This window comes from Equus przewalskii, chromosome 12 (genome assembly GCF_037783145.1).
Source record: "Equus przewalskii isolate Varuska chromosome 12, EquPr2, whole genome shotgun sequence".
NCBI classification, from domain to species: domain Eukaryota; kingdom Metazoa; phylum Chordata; class Mammalia; order Perissodactyla; family Equidae; genus Equus; species Equus przewalskii.
In genome coordinates this window covers 15749968-15774425 of record NC_091842.1, presented here as the reverse complement: position 1 = coordinate 15774425, position 24458 = coordinate 15749968, and the positions used below count along the sequence as shown (strand labels likewise).

At 38.7% G+C, this 24458-nt stretch overlaps 1 protein-coding gene across 8 annotated transcripts in view; it reads right to left on the bottom strand.

Moving 5' to 3' along the window:
- Positions 1–24458, bottom strand: part of AUTS2 (activator of transcription and developmental regulator AUTS2) — a 1153944-nt gene that overhangs the window by 447732 nt on the left and 681754 nt on the right. The window lies entirely within an intron of this gene.

Here is a 24458-nt window from a genome sequence, read left to right as displayed (position 1 = left end):
TGTTTACATTAACACTCTCAAAAGTCTGCAGGCAGGCACACGAAGGTTATGTGTCCTGCTGGACGAGAGTCTGCTGCAATACTTACATGGAAAGGAAAGAGATACACTAAACATAATGTCCTAGGCCACAATGTTATTTGACAGCTGCTTCTTATGTTTTACTTGCCTCTAATGACATTTAAACACCCAAAGCATATACACATATATACACATGCACAATACGGCGTACTATATCTGTGTGTATTTGTGTGTGTATAAAACTACCTGCATATATGCTGCTTATTTTTCTTTATAAGCAAGGTAATCACAACCCTTTTTGGACCCAAGAGATTTCTGTATCATTGACAGATCATATGTCAGACTATGTATTATGGTCTCTATTATAGAAAAAAAAAATCAATATAGTACCTAGACTTAAGTCATATAAAGACTGGCTGATCACTACAATCAAATAGAGAGATTAAAAAACAAAAAAACCCCAGGCCGGCCCTGTGCCATAGTGGTTAAGTTTGTGTGCTCTGCTTTAGTGGCCCCAGTTTAGAGGTTTGGATCCCAAGCATGGACCTACACCACTTGTCAGCCATGCTGTGGCAGCGACTCACATACAAAATAGAGGAAGACTGGCATAGATGTTAGCTCAGGGCAAATCTTCTCAAGCAAAAAGAGGAAGATTGGCAACAGATGTTAGCTCAGGGTGAATCTTCCTCAGAAAAAAAAAAATACCAAAAAAATCCTTAAGCCAAACTTTGGGGATACAGATTTATTAGGCCTAGACTGAAACTTTGGGATATAAATGTTTTCAGAACTCCCTATCTGATGACCCACCAGGTTTGGAAATCCTGAGCTAGTGCAGACAAGGCAGTGTGGAGGGGTGAAGGAAGCAGAGGCTGCAACTGGCTCATCATTTTCTGGTTGGGGCTTTAGAGTGCAAGAGCAGAGTGCAGGGAGCACAATCAATGATGTCTGACACAAACCCAGAAGTGAAAATGCAAAGACTGCACACCGACTTTCAAGTTCTTATTTTTGGGAGCAGCATTGTCTTCCCCATAAGCTTGTGAGAGAGTAGAGACCCTAAATGTGGGGAATAGAGAGGAAGGAAAAGCAGCCAAAGAATGCATCTACAACAAACGAATATCCAGCCATAACCATTTCAGAATGCTGTAAAAATGCAGTCTGAACTCCAGGGCTGAGAAAGTGTTTAATGCGTTAGTTATCATGTGTCAGAGAAAATTAACAGAGTTTGCCTTGAGGCAAAAAGAAGAGGCTGTAGGTAAGATTACCTAAATGTGCCAGAAGAGTCTGGAGGCAGAAAGACATAGTGTGTTATAAAAGGATGAACGGAGTGAGTTGAGCAAAAAAATGAAATTCTATTCCATCTGTGCAGCTCTAAGCCTAAAACACGGCAATCTTTATTTGGAAAAAAGCTAATGAAGATTACGAAACGCGAAGACTTTTCATCAACTTATTTCTCTAAAAGAAGGATGAATTTGCATTTTCATTGAACTGATCAAATGTTATCTAAGAATTGCTTAATTGCCTTAATGGTTTAATTCTATTTGCTGCCAATTCTGATTAGCAGTGTGTATCTCTGTGTGAACCCATGTGGGCTGCACTAAAGAGGAGGGTGAAACCCATTACTAAAAGAAGAGCAATGTGGAGCTAGCCTGCTTTGGTTAATTGAGAAACCATGAGTGGTGTGAGGAGGTCACCCTGTCATTTATTTTAATTTTCTTCTCTCATCTTCCTAGTCACTTGTTCATCTCAGGAACTTGCCTGAGATTTGAGACCGCTAAGAGCATGTGTTAATTCGGGTTAAGGAGAAGGTGAGCTCAGGTATTACTGCCAGCAGAGTGACTTAATAGGAACCCAGATATAATTTAATAAATCCTTCAAGTCTCAGTCAGACACAGTTAATATGGACTGGGGAAACATCTTATAGAAGTTAATACGTACATTAATCTCTTGGGACCTTGCAACAATACACAACTTAGAGTAAAAATAAGCTCTTTCAACCTGCATGGGAGTGTCTGTTGGTAAAAGCACTGGAATAGTTGCTTTGGGGTAGGGTAAAAACACAGGACTGTGCTCTTGGAACCAGTTCTGACCTCGGGGGAAGTCACATTCTGTCTCTGTGTCTCAGAGTCCTCAACTTTAAATTGGAATAACGGGTTTTAAATTTGTTTTTTAAAGAGGGCTTGGGTTTCACAGGAGTATCTCAGGACCCGCACAGGAAGTTCAAAAGAAGCTGAGCAAAGGAGATTGTCCCACCAATTCTGAGCTTCCCCATGTCCCTGTGATTTAACTGCACTTTGATCAGTCTGCAGTACTGATGCGCTTAATAAGATATGGGTTGACAAAAATATTTCATCAGTTAAAAATCTTAGACAAATACTGGAATAGATGAGCTCTAAGATTCTATATAGTTTTAATAAAGTCTTCCTCTGAACATCCTGTTTCTTCTGCTAGGAAAATTGATGCTCCTCTTCACAACTTTTTCAGGTCCAACTCCTTCAAGACGTAGATTCTGAAACCTCCCTCAATGGGAAGTTTAGCTGTGCAGGGGACTTCTTTGCTGGAAAGTAGTTCTGTGGCTATATTTGGCCAAAGAGTATTCTTTGCTAAGCTTAAAATTCTAAATACTCTGGTGATTTGGTCAAGGATTCCATGCTTTGGCTTCTGGGTGATATAAAGAAGGGTTAAAAGCAGATCTAAGGCAATATAAATCACTAGCCTTAATATGCTCATTTCCTTTGACACAGCAATAGCACTCACAGGAATTTATCCTAAGAAAATAACAACAGAGATATACAATGATTTATGACAAGGAGGTTTATGCCAGTATGGTTGATAAGGTGCTAAGAGTGAAAAATTAGAGAAAACCTAAATGTAGAATAAAAAGTTAAATACATGCACAACGATAGTTATATAAAAGTTTATACTTTGAAATAACATTTAGTAATTAATTATCATGTTTTGGGAAAATATCTCATTATGTGGGAAGATGCTGATTATATAATGTAAGCAAAGGAGGCAGGGCACAAAACTATATATAGAATCTGCTGACAATGCTATTATTCATTATATCTACTCAAGGGAAACATATAAAAAGAGTAGTAGAATGGTTGTTACTTTAATTTTCATTGTACTTTGTGTTTTTTTCAAAATTTAAAAAATAGATACTTTTCACTTTTACTACAATAAATATGTGTTTCTGAATATTTGGCAAAGCAAAAATATCAGTTATCTGCTGAAGTAAACTTAAAAGTGACTTTGTTTCCATCAGCTTTCTCCAATTCTTCAACCACATGACACTTCCAAAACACAAATATTTGATGAGTCTAAATCTAGTATTAGAAGAACTTTGAAGACAAGAGGCCTAAAGGCCTAAAGAGAGCTGACCTTAAACGGTGTGGGAGAAGACTCCTCTAGAAATGGGTTCTAGTCTCCACTCTGCCACAGACTAGCTGCATGGCTCAGCAAATAGCTTCATGCCTTGGGGCTTTAGTTTTGTTGTGTGCAAAGGAAAGATGCATGTCTCATTTTTTTTTCTATTCCTAGTGTTTAGAACACTGAAGTTATCAATAATGTATGTTAACTATCGTGTGGACTGATGGATATAAGGATGGAGGGTATGAACTATAACGAACAAAGATGAACTAAAATTATAGGCTTCTTGATTCAACTGTTCAAATCTATATTGTGAACCGTTAGGCCAAGAAATGAAGCTTGAAACAAATAGAGAAGCCCAGTTTGTTTTCTTCTTCATCCTTCCAAGCTTAGTCATGCACCTTCACAGATCTGTCAACACCTGAGACGACTACTTTAAGGAAAGCTCACATTTCACAAAGAAGAACTGGAGTCACTGCCTATGAGTGGGTAGTGAAAGTCAGACCCTGAAGTGGGAACAATTGAGTTGAAGACAAAGGCGAAGACTAAACTGAAGGAAATCTGCAGCATGGAACAGTATTCAGGTTGCAAATTGGAGCTCCAAGCCCAAAACACAACAAAAAAGCATAATCTATAAAGGGCGTCTGGCCTCAGATAGAACTGAGGTTGAAAAAAAAGTGAGGAGTTGGGGCTGGCCTGGTGGCGTAGTGGTCAAGTTTGTGTTTGAAGCTTCGCTTCAGCGGCCCAGGGCTCAGAGGTTCAGATTCCAGGCACGGACCTACACACCACTCATCAAGCCATGCTGTGGTGGCATCCCGTATACAAAGGGGAGGAAGACTGTCATGGATGTTAGCTCAGGGACTATCTTCCTCAAGCAAAAAGAAGATTGGTAATAGATGTTAGCTCAGGGCCAAGCTTCCTCAAAAAAAAGTAAGGAGTAGGAATAATCAGCATTCTAGAACAACATAGGACAATATCCCCCAAATGACACTCAGAGATATGGCCTCCACCAGGTCTGAAGTGAAATAGATTGATACAGGCCATCTTGGTCACCGAGGCTGACTCTGACCAGAGTAAGATACTCATCTCCTGGAGGTCACTAGATAGATGAATACATGCTATATGGAAGCATGTAAGATCAGTGATTAAGGCCCATGAAAAAGGACCCCTAACTTGCAACCAGGACGTAAAAAATAAAACAAGGCTGCCTGCTATTTACGTAAACTTCAATTCTATTTTATGAGCAGGGAGCAAAAAAAGAGAGAATATACTTTGCCCTTCATCTTTCTGGCTATCAAAGCTTTTCTAGGTTATGCCACCGGCTATGACTGCTCTCTTTTACACAGTGAAATCATTTCTAAGTGAGTAGCCTAGTAAATTTAGAGGAGTAAACTGTTCTTGCATATGTCTTCAAGATCTATAATGGAAGATAAATCCTGTTAGCCTGGGCATGGCAAGGTAATTATTTCAACTGCTACATTTCTGTGGAACAAACAAAACCATTCCAGGCTTATGCATTTCCTATTTAATGGAGAAGGGAAGAAACACTATGCTCACCATGCCCAAAACACTGGCTGTCACAGACCAGTGGCAACCAGAATGGAAGAGAGACCTCATCTATTATCACTACTGGATATCCAAGTCCTCTGGGTTACATGTGCTCATATCCGCCTGTCCAAACCAGCCTGTAACCAAATGGTGCTGAGCAAGATGCAAAGGGAAAACTATCATAGTAGGAACATCAGGGCATTTTGGATGCAAAGCAGAAGCTTATCTTTTTTACTCTTGCAGCTCCAGAGAAAATCAATTTTGACACAGAACTGCCACTTTACAAGCAAATAACTACACTTTCCAATAACCTAATCTGTGTAAAGCCTACTGAAAATTCCCTAAAGAACCAGTAGTTAAAACCTCCATTAAATCAAAGGGTTTAATATGGGAAGGGAAGAGAGGATGCAGTTTGACTTGGGAATGTAATGGACTCAGTGGGGAAATAAATATGTTGTTTTATGTGTACAGTTACAGAATATGAGAACACGGCATTCATTTCAAAGGGAATTCTCTTGCTGTGCAACTTATTCCTAAACAGATGTGATTTTTGCTTATTCAAAAACATTTAGGTAACAATTACAGCATAATAAATTATAATTGCCATCATCTTCCAGCTACGTAATGCCTTCTATGCAAACACAAAGAAAAGGCAATTACATAAAACTGTAAAACCCATTTTCAGGTAGGGTCTGCAGCCTAGATTCAAACACTCTACATTATTCTCACATAAACACTGCATTGTTCCTCATATATATCCCCTACTACGGCATGTGGAAACTACCTAGAAAATAACTAAGGTTTGTTAATCACCAGCTGAAATGGTCCCCAGAAGGGTAGTTTTGGGGGTGCCAGGAACGCATTCTAACCCTCAGATATCTTCTTTTACAGTCTTCATCTACCATCTAACACTCCACCATACAGAGCTTCAATCCAGTGGTGACTCAAATGCAAATACTCCAGAGAGAGAGAAAACATTACACAAGCAGCAGTGTTTCTAAACCTTAGTATAATTAAGGTACCAAATTTTCAACAGGACAGTGCGCTGAGGGCAGGGAGGAGCAGGGCACTATCCACATACTCTGCTGGCAAGAAAAATGTGGAAGGAATGGTGACCCAGAGATGGGGACATCAGCACACACTTTCAAAGGATGACAGGGAATGTGCCAAGGAAGAGTGAGGAGAAAAGATACTCAAGGCACAAGAAATGGCTCTAACATTCACACATTTGGCCATACCCCTTTGATACCAATTTGTAATTTCATGTGGCAAAAGAGTTCAGGCCTGATAAACTGAAATGTCTTCATTCTGACAAAGGACCTTCCTATATCTATCATATTTACTACAAAACATCTCTGGTAGGTAGAATAATATGAATAAGATGGTAGACAGCTTGACTTCAGATGATCAAGCTTTTCCCAACTAACTGATAAGCCAAATAAACTGATAAAAATGGAAGTTAGGAGACCTCAGTTTTAGTCTTAGCTACTCCTTACTAAACATCCTAACTTAGGAAGTGGCTTAAGCTCTCTTAACCTCCATACCACACAGCATTCATCCCACCATTATGTACAGAACATCCCTCATATTCACTTGTTACAGAGGCACTGGGAAATAAAGAGCACACAGCTTCCTTACTTTTGAGAGGCTCACAGCCTACAGGGGGAGACAACCATGTGGACAGATAGTGACTACCTGAAGGAGATCAGTGCTGTAATAAGGTAAGCAGAGGGCTGAGGAAGAACAGGGACGAGACCATCTACCTGCTCAGAGGACTCCCAAGAGGAATTTGCAGAGTTGGTGTATGTCTTGCTAAGCAGACAAAGTAGAGAGAATAATATGTATAATGGCATCTGAAAAATGAAGACAACACATCTGTGACAGTGCTTTGTTACCCATAAAGTGCTTTACAACAATGACGTACTTATACTGTTAATAGAAAACTGCACTAGGAGTTGACAAGTGTCTGTGTGGCTGGCTCACTCAAAGAAGCACCATTTTGATTAGGCTGCATCAGAGCATTAAGTGACCAATTTAAAGACCATCTACTCACAGAGCATTTTTAAATCCCTTCTCTAACTAGAAGGTAACCATCTCACAACCATGACTATAAGAAAAATGAAAGTAATTGGAAGAGGATACCTATGTATTTCTTTAATGTCTCATTGGCTACTGCTCTCTCACAAAGTCCACTCTAATCTCCATCCCCAATCAGGCATTTAATCCTTCATTGGGAAGTTCACACTGGCATTCCATTCCTCTTTATGAAACGTATAACTTGAAAAGAAAGAAAAAAATCTCACCCACTGAGTTGGTGACATGTTTAGGATATTGGGGCTGATGGTGTGCTTCCTGAAACATTTTAATTACTGCTGACTTCTGAAACATACACATGCTTTTATATAATCATGAGCCACTCTAAGATTTAAAATCCCACTGGTGAGCAATATTGAGTGGCCATGACCACACTTTCACAGAAGCATTTTAGATGGGAAAGTATAGCCGGTGATGAAGACTTACAGTAGCTAAAGTCTGCGCAGGTAATATGACCATTATACGTCTCAGACCATGAAAAAGAGACTTACGAACCCAAGCACTTGACCAGAGACTCCACTACTACACTCTCCACATCCAGCACAACGGCTAGAGTAAGCGGAAGAGTTAATAAGTAACTGTTAAAGTAGTAAGGATTAAGTTCTGAGGTATCCAAAGACTACCAGTAGGTCTACAAAATCAATTCTATGAGTCAGGAGAAATGAACAAAAATATGGATAATATAAATTGGTTTAAAAAAAAATCAGTGCTAAGTTCTGACCACATTGTGACACCACAAATAATGGCAACACCCTGAAGCTGCACCTTCAAAGTGTGAATGGCCGTTCTGTTTATACTACTTGGCCTTGGAGAGTAGGATGGCTTTCCATCTGGACCAGAAAGTTCACCGGGCTCCTTAATATTTATAAAAGAATCTCTCTTACAGTTCATCTTATTTTTCAAGTTTAATAATCTATTCTTGATCACTGGGATGGAATATGAACATCATCAGAAGGTTCCTGCTTAGAAAGAACCATATCCCCTGAGGAATGCCTTTGCTTCTTAAGCTTTAATCTTTCAGCAAAGGTCAGAAGGAAAACAAGTAACATGAATTCTATGTCTGAATTGTCTAGGAATCTGTAACTGAGGACACTGTCAATTATACCCTCCAATGACCGCTTAAAACCCACGTGATACATTTTTTTAAGAGTTTAGAACTAAGCAAAAATATATCGCTTCCGCCCACCCTACTCCCAACACCAAAATAAGGAGCTAGTCATCTTTTCTGAAAACAGAAATTATCACATTCTTTCATTGTCTTGGCTGCCAGGAACTTCAGTATCAATTTTATAAATAATCTTAGCAACTACGTGAACATGCCTAATTTGCAAAGTTGTTTTCTCACTCACCCATCTAGTACTCACTTTTATTCCAATTTCATTAAACTTTTACAATTGCTTCTGAAGCCTTCTTGAAACTTATGGGGTAAAAACAATGATAATAGTAAATAAAAGTACATTTACTTCTTCATAAAATCATTCAGTTTGTTCATATAATATTCCTCTGTTCAGTTCAAACATAAAAATTAGAAAAAGTCATGCCAAGTACATTTTTGTTCTCTATGGCAAATAAGAGTGCCGCCTGACCAAGATGACGGAATGTTCAACTGCTCTGAAACTAATTTCCTATTGTAAAAGAAAACTCAATTTTGTATAATATTCCATTGGAGAAATATATATTTAGGCATATAAATATATCAGCTACAGATATAAGACGTATATATATATGATTTCATAGAGCAAGTACAATACCGTGCGAATAAGGAAAATGGAAACAGCAAAATTAGACCACCTATCTTCAGCTAAATGATTTTAAAACCTAGAGGTGACAGAGTTACTTCAAATTTATTTTAACTGCCTATGTTTGGTTAAGGAGATTTTTATAGCAATACATTGAAAATATACACACTATGTAATGTCTTCACTTCTTGGCAGGCAGCATTCTTTTAAAAATTTAATTTATTAGAAGAAATGCTACAGTTATAGCTTAATGTCAAACAATCCCAGATGGGTAGGTTAACAATTGTCAAAGGATCTGATATCTGAATTGAGATGTGCAGAATAGAGAAAAGAGAGACAAAGGAAGGTTAAACTAAATCATACTGCAAATGAGAAGGAGGGAAGTATTTAATTTCTCACTGGAGCTGTACTGACAGTGGGCAGTAGAATCTATATCATACAAAGTACCAGAAGTCAAATGTGAGTGAACAAACCAAACTGAAAAGAAAAGAATTAGAATCCTCTGAGCAATTTGAGAACAGAAAAGAAACTCTTCTTATTGCTGACACAAAGTAAGTTTTGTTGCCATCCCTCTTTGAATCATTTCTAGATTTAAGACACACTTCCTCTCCAATGTGTGTCTTCCCTGATCTCTGGAATGGAAACATCAAAATCCCAACTGATTCAAAAGCATGTCCAGTGCCCTCTGAGACAAGATTATTTGTGCAAAAATGGTTTTAGTGAAAATCATCAGTAATTTGTTTTATGGACTTGGGAAATTATTTTCTCCTTTACACAGAAAAACATAAATTTACGATCACTTATAACGGAGAATTTTAAAATTAGTGCCTGTTCGCCTCTAAGACACACTTTGAGAAGCCTCTTGTGATCAACTGCTTTGAACGTTCTACATCATAATTCTCCATACGTAAGGTTTGTCACAAATTGCTGGTTTCCACAACTCCCTGGAATCTTGGCTTGGTTTGGCTCCTTTGTTATATGGTACAAGATGTGGAATAATGTTATTTTCCTTATCACTGTCAAAAATTTATGGGCATAGTATGATATCACATACAAAAACTCAGCCCCTTTTATTAAATTAAATCTGTTTTCCCACTTTCAGGTCCAGTATTTACAGGACAAGGGAGGGTATTTATTCATTTGCTTTTCCTATAATGGAAGTGTTTACATACTTACTAACATCTAGTTGTCACTAGTCTAACCCTACATGTTAAAAATTGTATTTAATCTCCTTCTTGAAGACAAAGACTGGGAATAAATTCTCATTTTTTTCTTTTCTTTTCTTTTTTTTTTTTGGAGGAAGATTAGCCCTGAGCTAACATCTGCTGCCAATCTTTCTCTCTTTGCTGAGGAAGACTGGCCCTGAGCTAACATCCATGCCCATCTTCCTCTACTTTATATGTGGGAGGACTACCACAGCATGGCTTGCCAAGTGGTGCCGTGTCCACACCCGGGATTTGAACCAGTGAACCCTGGGCTGCTGAAGTGGAACATGCACACTTAACTGCTGCGCCACCGGGCCAGCCGCCTGGGAATAAATTCTAATCGTGACCTGGAAGAGAAGTCCACAATCAACTGTTCCTCAATCCAACTAGCTCTGGACTTTGGCCAAGACACTTGACTTTTCTGAGCTTCCATTTTCTGAGTCAAAAAAGAACAGCAGACTTGGAATCCTAAAAGTTCTATGAACTAAGACTTCTCCCATTCCCAATTTTCTCTTTTTCCTTTCTCTTTCTTAATATGTATCCATACAATTATTGTCAACAGGGCTCAAAGAATGAAATTCTAATGTTTCTGTTTCATGTAGAAGCAGCAGCAGCCCCTATGACATTCCTCAGTACCTCCTACAAAGTAGGTTGTCAAGAAACATCCACTGAGTGCACGAATAAATGCATGCACAAATGAAAGAAGTGGGAGCACAGGGAACAGAAGTTTCTTCTCGGATCTCAGAATACGCTCAAGTACAACAATGGATCCTTATGTGATTCCACCCACTAACACTCAGACGTTCCTTGGATCATATGTGCAGTGACTCATTTTACTTTCACTTCAATTTAAGGCAATCACACATGTTAAGCTATTCAAATGAGGACTTTAAAACACTTCTTAAAGAAATATTTGGGGTTTGTGGAGAGAAACTCGGAATACATGAAAATCCTTTTGAATCCACATATCACTAACTAAGCTTCTGAGTCTGGTTAATTTTCATGTTGCTCAGACTCTATCTTATTAACACTTTTAAAATGAAGAGACATACCCAATGTTCTGATCCTGTCTTTTTATCCTTGAAGTGACAGCATTCTCTACTGGGTCCTGGATAGATTAAAAGGTATGCCCTACGGGTTGCATTATCTCTAAATCATCCATGATGTATTATGCTTAGTTTAAATGAGTGAGTCCCATTTGCACAATTGCCCTATTAATTTACTCATCATTGATTTACACCACTTTTGCTGGAGAACTTCCACCAGACCACTATTTCACATGTATTCTCACTAGCTCAGTTTCAGTATTTTACTGCCTTTCAGGCCTCCCTATTTCACTGCTCTTCATCTGTCTTCATTTATCCATCTTTTATCTCCATCCTCCCCCGTTCCACCCTCTGCTGCCTTCTTTCAGTTTCTTTTCTCCTCCATTTTCCTTCTCCTTTGGCCTTCCTTCCTTCTTACTTAAGAGCACCTAATAAATCTTCAGTTAGAGGTTAGCAATCCAGAGAAAAGAAGTCTGAAAGCTAAGAAATACAGGCAGACCAAAGCACTTGACAAAAGTCAGGAAGAAGAAAAAAAAAATGCTCAGACAGCATGAATGCAGTTTGAAATCTAATCTGAGGATTCAAAGTATTAAACTGTTAACAAAGAGAACACTTTTGCTGAGGATCTTATAATAAAGATGGCAAAAATTGTGCCCTTCTGCCACCTTGAAGAAGCTTTTAGTTCAGTTTCTTTTCTCCTATATCTCATCTTTAGAGGCTTGTTTTACTCTTCAGCTAACAAGCAGGAACTCCTCCCCTTCAGCTGTAGCCAGAACCACATCAAACCCTTTGGGAACATCTAAGATGAAAACACCATTGGGAATATCTAAGGGATGAAATATGGCTATTATCACTATGATTTCCACAGGTAGGGTTTTAGAATTCTCATTACATAAAATTTTTTGGTCAGATAAAAACTCTCTTTTTTTGGGGCGGGGCGGGGATGACATATTAAAGTCATTGCTTGTGGGTTCCCTACCCTTCTCCATCTTGAAAACTCATTTGATTCACTTGTCCAAACAAAAACTAGCTTTTGATTTTTAATACACACAATAAATGCACAATTGAAAATAACATTAAACATAGACGTCATTGTCCTTCTCCCTAGCTCTTGTGGGTGAGAATGTTATTTTAATTTTAGTTTAGGAATTTTAACACTAATATCTGGGTAGATAAAAAGAAAAATGTTGTCATCAAAACATAAACTGGTAGGAAGAGCTATATCCTTATTTAATTTCATCAGTCCCAATAATTTGCTAATCAATTCAATAATATCTGACTTACTTGGCTTTTTCTTAGTTAGCCTTTAATAGGAAACACTATACTTCTAAAATTCCTAAAGCATGTAAAGAGATGGATGTACACTGCAATAAAATAATATAAAATAATTTATCCTGATTATGAGCTTCTGTGGCCAAAGGCCAGAAGTCATTCATCTCTGTAACTCCAATGGGCGGTAGAACAGACAAATGAGGTGGAAGGGCAGCAGGAAGCATCACGGGACTACTCCCTATTCCCAACATTTCCCTAGGTTCTGAACTTATCCGTGGAACTCACCACAGTAGAAGAGGTAGAGATCCAGGAAATCTCATACGGAGCAAAAACAGAAAAGCAACAATATGCAGAGCTGGGACAAAAAGAGAAATCAAGGTAGACAACATTAATAGTAAATCAAGGGAAGTTTCTTCCTGGTAAAAGGAATAGCTTAACTATCCTATGTTTTTATTCTAGAGATTAATGTAAAGATCTTGATTCTTATCAGGAAATAAAGTGATGCGGGGAGTTCCTACTATATTGCCTTAAAGAGAACACCCCATGATCCAAAGCCCTGCCGGAGAACTCAGCAATCAGGCAGCTCGTGTGTCCAACTTTAGATCTCCTCTCCCATAAGACACTGAGGCTGCACCTATGGTACTGTCCACTAAAATTCTAAGAAAACTTGCATTCTGCCTAAGTGCTATTAAAGTGGTCTCTTACGGCAAAATAAATGAACTTAAGTGCATAAACATTATGCATGTGGACCTAAAATTAGGGGACCAGGGTTCTAGACTTTATTCAAACACTCCGAAGATGACCCAATTTGGCCTCAGGCTCACAGAATTACAGGCTAACAAAGATTTTGGAAATAATCTTTACTGTCCTAAGGAATATTACTTACTTTTGGACATGCCGTTCTTCATTTACGTTCAGTAGTATATTTTAAGCATTTTAATATATTTTAAAGACAAGTGTCATTTTCTCTTTAAATACAGTATTAGAATTTTATAAGATCCTAAAATCTTCACTAAGATTCCCTTTTAGTTTAGGTTGAAAATATTTTTCCACAGGAATACATCATTATTTTTTTTTTTTAAACCCCCTGGTACATAGTTGTATATCTTAGTTGCGGGTCCTTCTAGTTGTGGAGGAATACATCTTTAAATTTAAGCTGTCTGGAAAATAAAATTCCTCATACTCTATCCACCATCATATTATTTTAGAGTTGAAAGAATACTTGAAAAATCATTCTAGTGTTTTGTTTTGTTTTTTAAAGACTTTATAGGCAAGGGTAGTGGGTACAGTAGTGCATAGTCAGGACCCTGGACTCATAACTCACACTTAAGATAGACCCACATCAAATTTTCCATTTATCTGTTTTACTGATAAGTTTTCCATAGATAAGTCTTCAATCCTTCAGTATCTTCCTTTTGCTCTTGCACCACAGACCAGAATCCTAAACCTGGCCTACAAGGCCTTGTGCAAGGTTTCAAGCCTTAATCCCTTTCACTCTGCCAATGCCCTCTGTGAAGGCCTGCTTCCTACCCTCCACTCTGGCAGGACTTCTTGCTCATCCTCCATTGCACCACTAAAACAGATTCTTACATGCTGTTTCCTCTGCCTGAAGATTTATCACCCCTACCTTTTCCTGGCTAACTCCTACTTGTCCAATAGGTATCAGCTCAAATGTTATCCCTGAGCTGGTCCATGCTTATATCCCCTTTTTGGCATCAGTCATAGCAAAGCATCATAATTTTCATTTAGTAATTCAAGGTTGTTTCATATAGGTCTCCCCTGCTGGGATGTAAGCTTTATAAGGGTAGTAACCACCTCTCTTGTTCACCAACATATTCCAGCATCTTACTCTGGGTCTAACACACAAAAGGGGCTCAATAAATATTTGACAAATGAATATGTGCTAATGGAGGATTACCATGGATACAAAGAAGCACACAAATGTCAAGAGATAACTATCAATATTAATATCAAATAAATCTCAATGGGTGACCCAGATCAAGACTCTTAAGGAATTCCAAAGAAGATGTCACTACAAGGAGCCAGCTGAAGAAGATTTTAAAGATAGATGAGGAACACAACACAAAGATGTGCCAAGATTGATGCTTACTGCTTCACCGTTTTTGCATGATTTACCTCATTAAATAAATTGTCTCAACAATTAAGTTGCTCCTGATTTCCAAAGATGAGAGTACTGCAGTAAACGGCAGAGTGAAGAGTCCACTTTATGTCTGGTCTGACTTGAAAAACAAAGGGGTTTCCACGGTACAACGCTCCCCCGCCTACTATAAACTACACGCTGCCCGACAGAAGAGGCAGCACTACGGTTGGGGCTCGAAGGACAGATACTGAGAGGTTCTCAGACACAATATGCTTTGTAATTACTAAGTGGGAGATGTACTATGTAACTACACAGTCATTATGGCTCCTGAAGATTACATAGTATAGGCAATTTGAATGGGAATTTACTAATTTATTCCAAATATAATTCCCATGTTGACTGAAATGTTAAGAGCTCTAACAGCAGAGAGGTTCACAGAGAAATCACTCTATTTGCCCCCTTGAGAAAAACCAGCAGAGGTCATGCTATCCAATTTTATTATCTACTGTCAAATCACAGTATCTGGTTATTTGTACTCATAAAGACAAGCAATGAAGACAACATTTCAATTCAACCAAAATGAAACAATATTAAGGAAATGTAGCCCACTCAGAGGAAAGGAGCCCTCTTTTGCCCTCTCCTTCAAATCCTCGCATGGCAGAAAGCAGACAGGAGTCTACAGATTCTCTTTATAGTACTCCAGGTTTTCAAAACTAATCTGGGCCTGTTCAATCTTCCATGGATTTCTTTTTTATTTTTTTTGAGGAAGATTAGCCCTGAGCTAACTGCTGCCAATCCTCCTCTTTTTGCTGAGGAAGACTGGCCCTGAGCTAACATCCATGCCCATCTTCCTCTACTTTATACATGGGACGCCTACCACAGCATGGCTTTTGCCAAGCATTGCCATGTCTGCACCCGGGATCCGAACCGGCGAACCCTGGGCCGCCGAGAAGCAGAACGTGTGAACTTAACCCCTGTGCCACTGGGCCAGCCCTTCCATGGATTTCTAATGCAAGGAGTTTTCCTTTCCCGGGCTGAATAGCAGACCAAGAGTGAGCTAGCCACATCCAATCTCCACATCACAGCTTTGTTTTTTTTTTATCAGTTTAATCTACTTTAAGGAACTTGGGGAAGTTTCCTCAAAAACTCATAGGATTCTGTGAAGTAGTGTGGAAGTTCCATGAGACCTGCTTTTCTGACTTTCCATGCTTTCTATTACCAAGAACCACTCGGAAAAGGCAAAAACATTTGAAAAGGTGTTCAACCTCAATCATAATTTTTTAAATGCTATTAAAAAACAACAGGGGATTTTTCTTAACCAATCAGGTTTGCAACAATGGGGGGCGCAGCACAGAACTCTTGTTATCCTCTATTGGCAAATATGTGAAGAAATGGTCCCTTCTCAACACACATAATGACATTAAAACAAGCATAGCCTTTGATCCAGCAATTCAGCTCCCAGGAATTGATCCTATAATGGTCACTGGTTAAATGTGACAGAAAGAAAGTACAAAGATATTCATGGCAGCCATGTTATTAAAGTGAAAAACTGGAAACAATATAAATGTCCATAAATAGGGAAATGATTAAAAATTATGTTTTACCATATGATGGTATACTACACAATGACCAAAAATCACTATGGAAAAATGTACTGATGTGGAAAAATGTCCATGATTTATTGAGCATGCATTATTGACATGCAATACGCATATGCAATATATGACATGCGTTATTGTTATTTGTTTTTTAGTGAGTATATAGGAAAGTTTATTTTTTAATAAAAACTGTACATATTTAAGGTATACAACATGATGTTTTGATAAGCATATACATAGTGAAATGATTACTGTAGTCAAGCTAATTAACATCTCTGTCTTCTTATATAGTTACCATTTTTTGTGTGTGTGTGTGAGTGTGTATGTGTGTGTGTGTGCAGGGGACGGGGGGTGGAAACACCTGAAATCTACTCTCTTAGTAAACTTCCAGTATATAATACATTATTATTAACTACAGTCATCTGGTTTTGGAAGTATTCACTCCTGAGAGACACACTCGAAGAACTATAAATATTCAATCAGATAAACTACTGGATTCTGATATACTAGCAAGGATCTGCTTTTCTCTTAGAAAATTAAGATGGCCATTTGCCTCTCCTAATTAAGACCACTCACCTCTATCTTCCATTCTTTGATTTTGTTGTTCTTTCATTTTGTTTTTCTGAAAAGAAGTGCTCTTACTTTAATATAAATCTGCCTCCTTGTACCTGACCCTTTGCTCCATCCTCTCACCTTCCAGTGCTGCGTCAGACAATGCTGTACTGCTGTTCAGAGGGTTTCCATGGCCAATTGTTTTGGAAGTGGGTGGCCAGGTCTTTCTTGCTAGTCTTAGCCTAGAATCTCTGCTAAAATCTTTTCACCAGTGGGTGACCTTGTTGGTATTTGAAATACTCATGGCATAGCTTTCGGCATCACAGCAACATGTACCCACTACAGTATAACAGCCAATGACAGGTGGTGTGGTTCCTTAACAGGTAAAAAAAACCCAGGGCTGCAGAGGTGAGAGTACCGAATCTTAACCACTAGACCACTAGGGCTGGTCATAGACATATATATACCACAAGAGAATTACGTATGCCATTTCATCAATTCCAAGATACCTACTTTTACACATTTCAACATCTCTGACATTGGAATGCATCTTAAAATCAATGGCATGTCAGTTTAACTGTTAGTGTACATTCTTAGTGGTACATAAAATAATGTTGCATCCTGCAATTGATGGCACCTTCAATTAGATGAAATATGGTTTTATCACCACAACAGTTAATCCTTTTGATGCTGAAGGGAAGGGCAGATAAAACAAATATTAAATGCTATCAATTCTTCCTTTCACAAAATAAAACAGAAACAAAAGGAAACTATTATTATTATTTTCTCCAGGTAGAGTAATTTCTGCCATCCCACCCACAGACAAGCAAGTTTGCACAGAGACACACACATTGACAGTACAGCCATCTTAATATTTTGATTCAAAGCACAGTTAATATTCTGAATGGTGCCAACAGAAGCTTTTTCAGGATTCAAAATCCATCTTCTACTCTTACTACAGTACATAAATGACATAAACTTCTCATCAATATCATAAAAAATTCATATTCTGTCTATACAGCAGCTGCTATGTTAGGTTGATGCCAACAATTGGTGAAATTTTTTTAATAGCATAAATGTTTAAAGAGATAGCAATTCCTGTAAAATATCTCTGGGGACACTGAAAGCTGATATATGTCAGATTGGAGGCGTTTCTTGAGGAGGAAGCAATTCTCCATGTTTAATCCTTCTTGGTCCTCCTTTCCTTCTCTTCCACAAAATCCCTCCTCATAATGGTTTATTACTTCCATCAGCTAAACACGGCAAGTGTGGCAGCCTTGCTCTTGCATCCCCAGAATAACACTTACTGCTGTTCTCTCTTCACACATTTATAGACACACAGTCACTGTCCCAAGTCTGAGGAAATCAGACACCTTTCTGTGAAACTAGGTTATTCCTAAGTTTTTTCCTCAGGTCTAAAATTCTATGATTCTACAATCTTCTTTTTCTCCTGCAGCCCACTTTCTGAAACAAGGCAAGCCCCATAAGAAGCCAAATAAGTCTTTCTTTCTCTCTCTCTCACCGCCCCCCTGCCCACGCACAAATGCAAGCACAGACATAGAGTCATCAATGAGCACTGTTCCATGAAGTCAAAATTACCATTTAAGCTTAATTTTCTATCCACATATCTGAAATCCCAACAATTTCTGTGGTGCTCTTTGATGTACCTATGTTGTTTGTTCTGTTTTTTATTGTTGTTATTTGGGGTTTTGGGGTGTTGGATGTGAGAAAACAATAAACAGAATATACAGTAGAACTGGCCTCCTCAATGAAACACAAGCCTTAGGTTTGGACAGTCTTTGCCCTTTAATCTTTCCTCTGCACCAGCTGTAGAATAAATATAACAGCAGCCTTTAAACACTTAATGAATATTACTTGTTTATTAATATGTTATATGGTTCTGATACATTCCTCTGATTGTTCAAAGCACTAAACAAATATTAATTTTTTTAAGCAAAATAAACATTTGGTAACTGTAACAGAAAATGCACAGTAGATTTGAATACCCAAAATAGATCATAATATTTTTCTTCTGTCTATGTTAACAAATGTTTGAAGCCAAGTCTTCACAATTATCCTGCTACTTGTATCTTTCAGGTTTTCCAACTGCTGGCCACTGTCTATTCTATGGAGTGTCTATTCTATGCGCCTCTCCTCATATTCTCACCTCAGCCCCAGAGAAGAAAACTTTCTTCAGCACTTACTGATTCTTCTGTTCTTCACTAAAAAGCCATCAGAAAAGGGGATCTTCACTCAGCCACATTACAGAGTAGGTGTGATCCCTCTAGTGCAAGTAATCCTTTCTCTAGATATATGTCTCTGTACTGCAGGTCCAGCATAGATTAGGCTGGTCTGTGCTCCCGATGCATGCAGCTGGCTAGTAAGTGGACTGCAGGCCTGGACACGTCCATACACAGTTCCAAAGTATAAATTATGGTCAGAAGGTTAGGAGGCTCCACTTTAAGAGGTTCTTGGCAACCCTCTCCAATCCAGCTTTTACCTGAGTGCTCTGCATTTTAGGAAATACTGGGTGCTTACCCAGACATCAATAAAGCTGATAATTTGGCACTCAGTTCTCATTCTCATTCATTCATTCATTCATTCTCTTTCTCTGTCTTTCTCACACACACATACACATAGACGAAGACAGATGAATAGATATAAGGATAAGGACACAGATATGAATATGGAGACAGAGACACAACACACTCGGACAGATTCTTTTAAAATTTTCTCAGTCAGACAAAAATACCTATACATTATCGTGTAAACTTCAGAGCTGGTGAGCAACATAGAAGAAAAACTAGTAGATTCTCCTCATCCTATGTACAAACCCATAACATGGCTCTCAAAATGTTTCTTGGCTAATAATGTGTCAATCTAATGTACCCCACGATGTTGGTGTGTGGGGTGGGGGAGGACGTGTTTTTGTTTGGGCCTTTGACAACCCATCAGCTGTCCAAGCCTTCACACATTTAGAGTTTGTTCTCTTCCTCCATTTCTGAATCACAGATCCTCTAAAAGGTTTTACCTCACTTATTCCTAAAACAATGAATACTCTTGCTCACAAAGAGAGTACATAGGAGGGCAAATGAGGGAGGGACAGAGGATAAGAGTCCTAAAGCTTCAAGTAACTACCATGGATTGAGCATGGACTCTATGCAGACACTGTGATAAGTAATTAATATATATTACTTCGTTTAGTTTAATTCTCATCATAATCCTGTAAAGTGGGAATTATCATTCTCATTTCATAGGTAAAGAAATTGCGGGTCTGACATTTGAAGTAATGTGTTCAAGATCACACGGCCAGCAAGTAGAAGAGGTGGATTGAAACCCAAGTGTGCCCCACTCTAAAGCTCACATTCTTTACTGCTATGCCATTTAGCTCTCACTGAAGATACACAAACGTTTTACATAAAAATAGCTTCACACTAGGATGGGACAACAGACAGCTCCAGCCAAAGGCGGCCCCTGGCCTGCTTAATCCGTGAAAAATGTTACAGCTGGAACTTTTGAGGTGGCATGCTCCTTCTGGAGAGAACCATGACGTGTATAAATCTTCTCCAGATGTCCTTTTCTGAACCAAGGTAAACCAAAGTGAAATCACCTAACAATGCAGCAGTTGTCTCATCTTAGTGTATACCTGAGACGCCTCAACACACAGAATTACAAGAAATAAAGAATCTTCTAAACAAACTCCATTTCCTGTCACACAGAATGCTGATTCTTTTTTGGACAACACTCTTTTGAGCCTGATTAAATTGCTATGATGAACTCCAGAGTTGAGACTGCCCATGAGCTGAACATCTATCTGATCTTTAATTCTACTACCTACTCATTTCTTGCAGAGCTCACAATTCTCTAGGTCCCACTGGAGCAGCCTCGTTCAGGTTCTGCATCAAGATGTTCAGTGCTGAATTCATTTCTGCAGGGAGTCCAGCACATCTGAACTTTCCAAAATCATTTGGCCCCCATTACTGGTAAGCACTGCTCTTAAATAGGCTGTTACTCCAGCTAATAGGTTGCACAATCATAGCTGAATCGAACAAAAGGGTCCAGGAGAGAGAGCCATCAGTCATTTTTATTCCCATCAACTAAGTCACAAAAGGCAGAAATCTTCTGATTTCAGAACCTCACAGTCTCAGTATCTTCAGGGCTTATTAGAGAGGGAAGGGGACAGGAGGAAGAGGCCTACTCAAAGGTGTGCAAAGTACCAAGAGTAATAAAAGGCTTTATCGTAAATATAATTTAAGAAGACAGAAATAAAGCAAATTCCATTGAAAGAATTTGACTTTTAACAACTTTCACCTGAACTGCTGGAGGCCAGTGCATTTAACAATCTTCTTTCCAAGATGAACCTGATTACTCATCAGTATGGGGTAGAAATGTAGGAAAGGTGACTTTGTTGACATGTTCACATTCTTCCTTTGCCTAACTGCTAAGTAACCAGCGTAGTCCATAAATTCCTCAAACAATGACAACAACAACAAACTGTTGGGATGATTTTCAGTACTTTCTAGGGAATTCCTGAGGTTCCCTTTAATGATAATCTTACCTTCAAATTAAACTATAAACATGAATAGGTATAGCTGGTATTCAAACATCAATGCTTTTCTTTTTTTGAGGAAGATTAGCCCTGAGCTAACTGCTGCCAATCCTCCTCTTTTTGCTGAGGAAGACCGGCCCTGAGCTAACATCCGTGCCCATCTTCCTCTACTTTGTATGTGGGACGCCTACCACAGCATGGCTTGCCAAGTGGTGCCATGTACGCACCCGGGATCTGAACTGGCAAACTTTGGGCCGCCGAAGCACAACATGCGCACTTAACCACTGCGCCACCGGGCCGGCCCAAACATCAATGCTTTTTAAAACGAATCCTCATTTAAAAAAAAAAATTTGCCAAAAGATACACACTACTACTACAATGTACAAACATTCTAACTGAGAGGTCATTGTGCTCTGCTTGGTAGGATACACTTGGTTTAACTGTTGAATATAACAAGCTTGGATTCTCACTTTAAGATAAAGGAAAAACATAAAAGTGCCCACAAATGTCTGTAATGTGCACAGGTCCATCTCCTGCCCAAAAGTAAGTTCAGATGCCCCACATTAACGGGAAGAGTGGTTCATGTCAATGATCACCTGCAACTTCTCCAAATGCCCATTCAGTATTTCTAATACAGTACTGTTGAAAAACAAACAAAAGGCAAATGAAATCTACATCTTTTCGAATAAAACATGAGTGACATTTTTAACTTGATATCGGTCTTTGCTCCTTCTAACAGATATTCAAGTTTCCAATAAGACTCTTCACATAGCTACTTACATTTTGCTTCATCATTTACAAGTCTGGGCTCTGACCTACAACAAAAAAATAGAAGTCTAGAATCTGTCCTGTATTTGCCTTCTTTGCAAAGACCTTTTTTCTCTCCTACTAACCTCTTTTCACAGAAAATATTATTGATGGATCTATTTCTCTCTCTCTCAAAATAAAAGCTGCCCCTATAACAGTATCTTGAATAAAGCAGTCTCTCATGCCTCAATCAATGAGGTGACCATGGTATCATAAAGGGCATAGAACAGGAGAGCAATGGACCCTTAGAATGTTTTAATACTTTATTTGCCATATCTCTGCATGCAGTTCTACTTGTTGCTAAGAGTCAAGATCAAATCCAAGGGTTTCCCCCCATTTCCAATCCTCCTTAAAACCTCTTTTGCAGCAATTAACACTCCAACCACTCCTCATCAGGTTTCTTTGGGAAAGTCTCTCCTTTTTCTACCATTCTTACTCACTCTTCTCCCACCTCACCGAAGGCTCTTTCTCAGCAACATCACCTTCTTCCACTAAAGGAGAGATGCTCAGCAGGTTCTATCCTCTCTGCCTCCACAATTCCAGTCACTCGAAAGCTTCAGTTCATACCTCTATGGAGGTATCTTCAAGGTTACAACTCTAGCTTTGCTCTCTGCATCTGGCATCCAGTTGTCCACTGGACAGATCCATCCTAGGAGCCCTTCAAACTCTGTATAAAATGTATACAAACTCGTTAATATGGCCCTAAAAGCTCTAAACCACTGGCCCCAACATATCTCTCCAGTTTTATATCTACTTAGAAACCCATGAGTATTTCAAACTGCAAACAAATTGATGATTGACTATTCCAAGAACACCCTGTTGCTCTCCTGCCTTGCTATCCATTTTACATTCTTTTCCCCACATCTTTGCCCGATGCAATCTTATCTATCTTTTAAAGACCAATTGCCAAAGTTCCTTACTTGGTCTGACAAACTCTCTTTTTTTGAAATCTTCTCTTATGACACTTACAGTACTATACCTTTTATCTTAATCATTTGTGGGGTTTTCTTAGCCTACAGAACAAGGAGGGCCTGCCATTGAGAGACCTACATTCTAGAGGTTGATTTAGTCAGGAAATGTTTATGAAATTGAATAAAATAGTCACAAAATTCATGTTAGAGAAAAAAACTTGTAGACTGCTTAAATGGGAGCACAATCATTTTATGCATTTGTACAAATATGAGACGGTCTTTTTCTTTTCTTTTATAGTTAATATTTTCTGGAAATTCCTTGAAATGCTTTATATGTATATTCTTTAAAATACTTCATGTAAAATCCCTCTTAGGATATGAGCTATTTGTATCTCCAGTGACTATCAAACAGCAAGTACTCAAATGTTAGAAAAAAGAAAACTGAAATGAGAAAGGGAAAGAGGGAACATTTCAAAACATCGGGAGAAGGCAGGGGGGAGCAAGTCTGGAAGTGACTTGGGGGCAGATCCAAATGTTACCTACAGAGATAGAGGTAGAAGACAGACAGATTCTCTAACTGGTCAAAATTTTGTCAGGTAATAAAAGGATGTGTGTGTGTGTGAATGAATTTTTTTATTGGTGTCAAGTACACATAACATGAAATTTACCATCTTAACCAGTTTTAAGTGTACAGTCAGTGGCATTCGGTATATTCACATTATTGTGCAACCCTCACCACCGTCCATTTATGGGACGCATTCGCCATCCCTAAATTAAACTCTGTCCTTACTAAACAATAACTCCCAGTCTCTCCTCTTCACAACCCCTGGCAACTTTGTATTAATTTGATTGCTCTAGGCACCTCATATTTGTGAAATCATACAATATTTGTCCTTTTGTGTCTGGTTTACTTCACTTAGCATAATGTTTTCCAGGTTCATCCATGTGGTAGCATGTGTCAGAATTTTCTTCCTTTTAAAGGCAGAATAATATTCCATTAGATCACATTCTGTCTATCTATTCCTCCTTTTGGACATATTGATTGCTTCCTCCTTTTGATTATTGTGCATAATGCTGCTAATGAACAATGGTGTACAAATATCTGAGTCCCTGCTTTCAATTCTTCTGAGTATATTTCTAGAAGTAAAATTACTGGATCGTACAGTAATTCCATATTTAATTTTTTGAGGAACTAGCATTCTGTTTCTGTTTTTGTTTTTGAGGAAGATTAGCCCTGAGCTAACAGCCACAGCCAATCCTCCTCTTTTTGCTGAGAAAGATAGGCCCTGAGCTAACATCTATACCAATCTTCCACTATTTTTGATATGTGGGATGCCTGACACAGCATGGCTTAATAAGCAATGCATAGGTCCGCACCAGGGGTCCGAACTGACGAACCCTGGGCCGCCGAAGTAGAGCACACGAACTTAATCACGGCACTACCAGGCTGGCCCCAGCATATTGTTTTCTAAAAGGATGTATTTTTGGTGTTTGGGAGAATTAACCTCTTCAGGTCTCCATGGCAAACCTATGGAAAGGGAGATGGGTTAGATCAGAGGTCCCTTACATCTTTACCATTCTGATTATAAAACCTATAAACTATAAACCTATCATTGATCTAAAGCCTGTGCATATCAACTTGCCCTCTG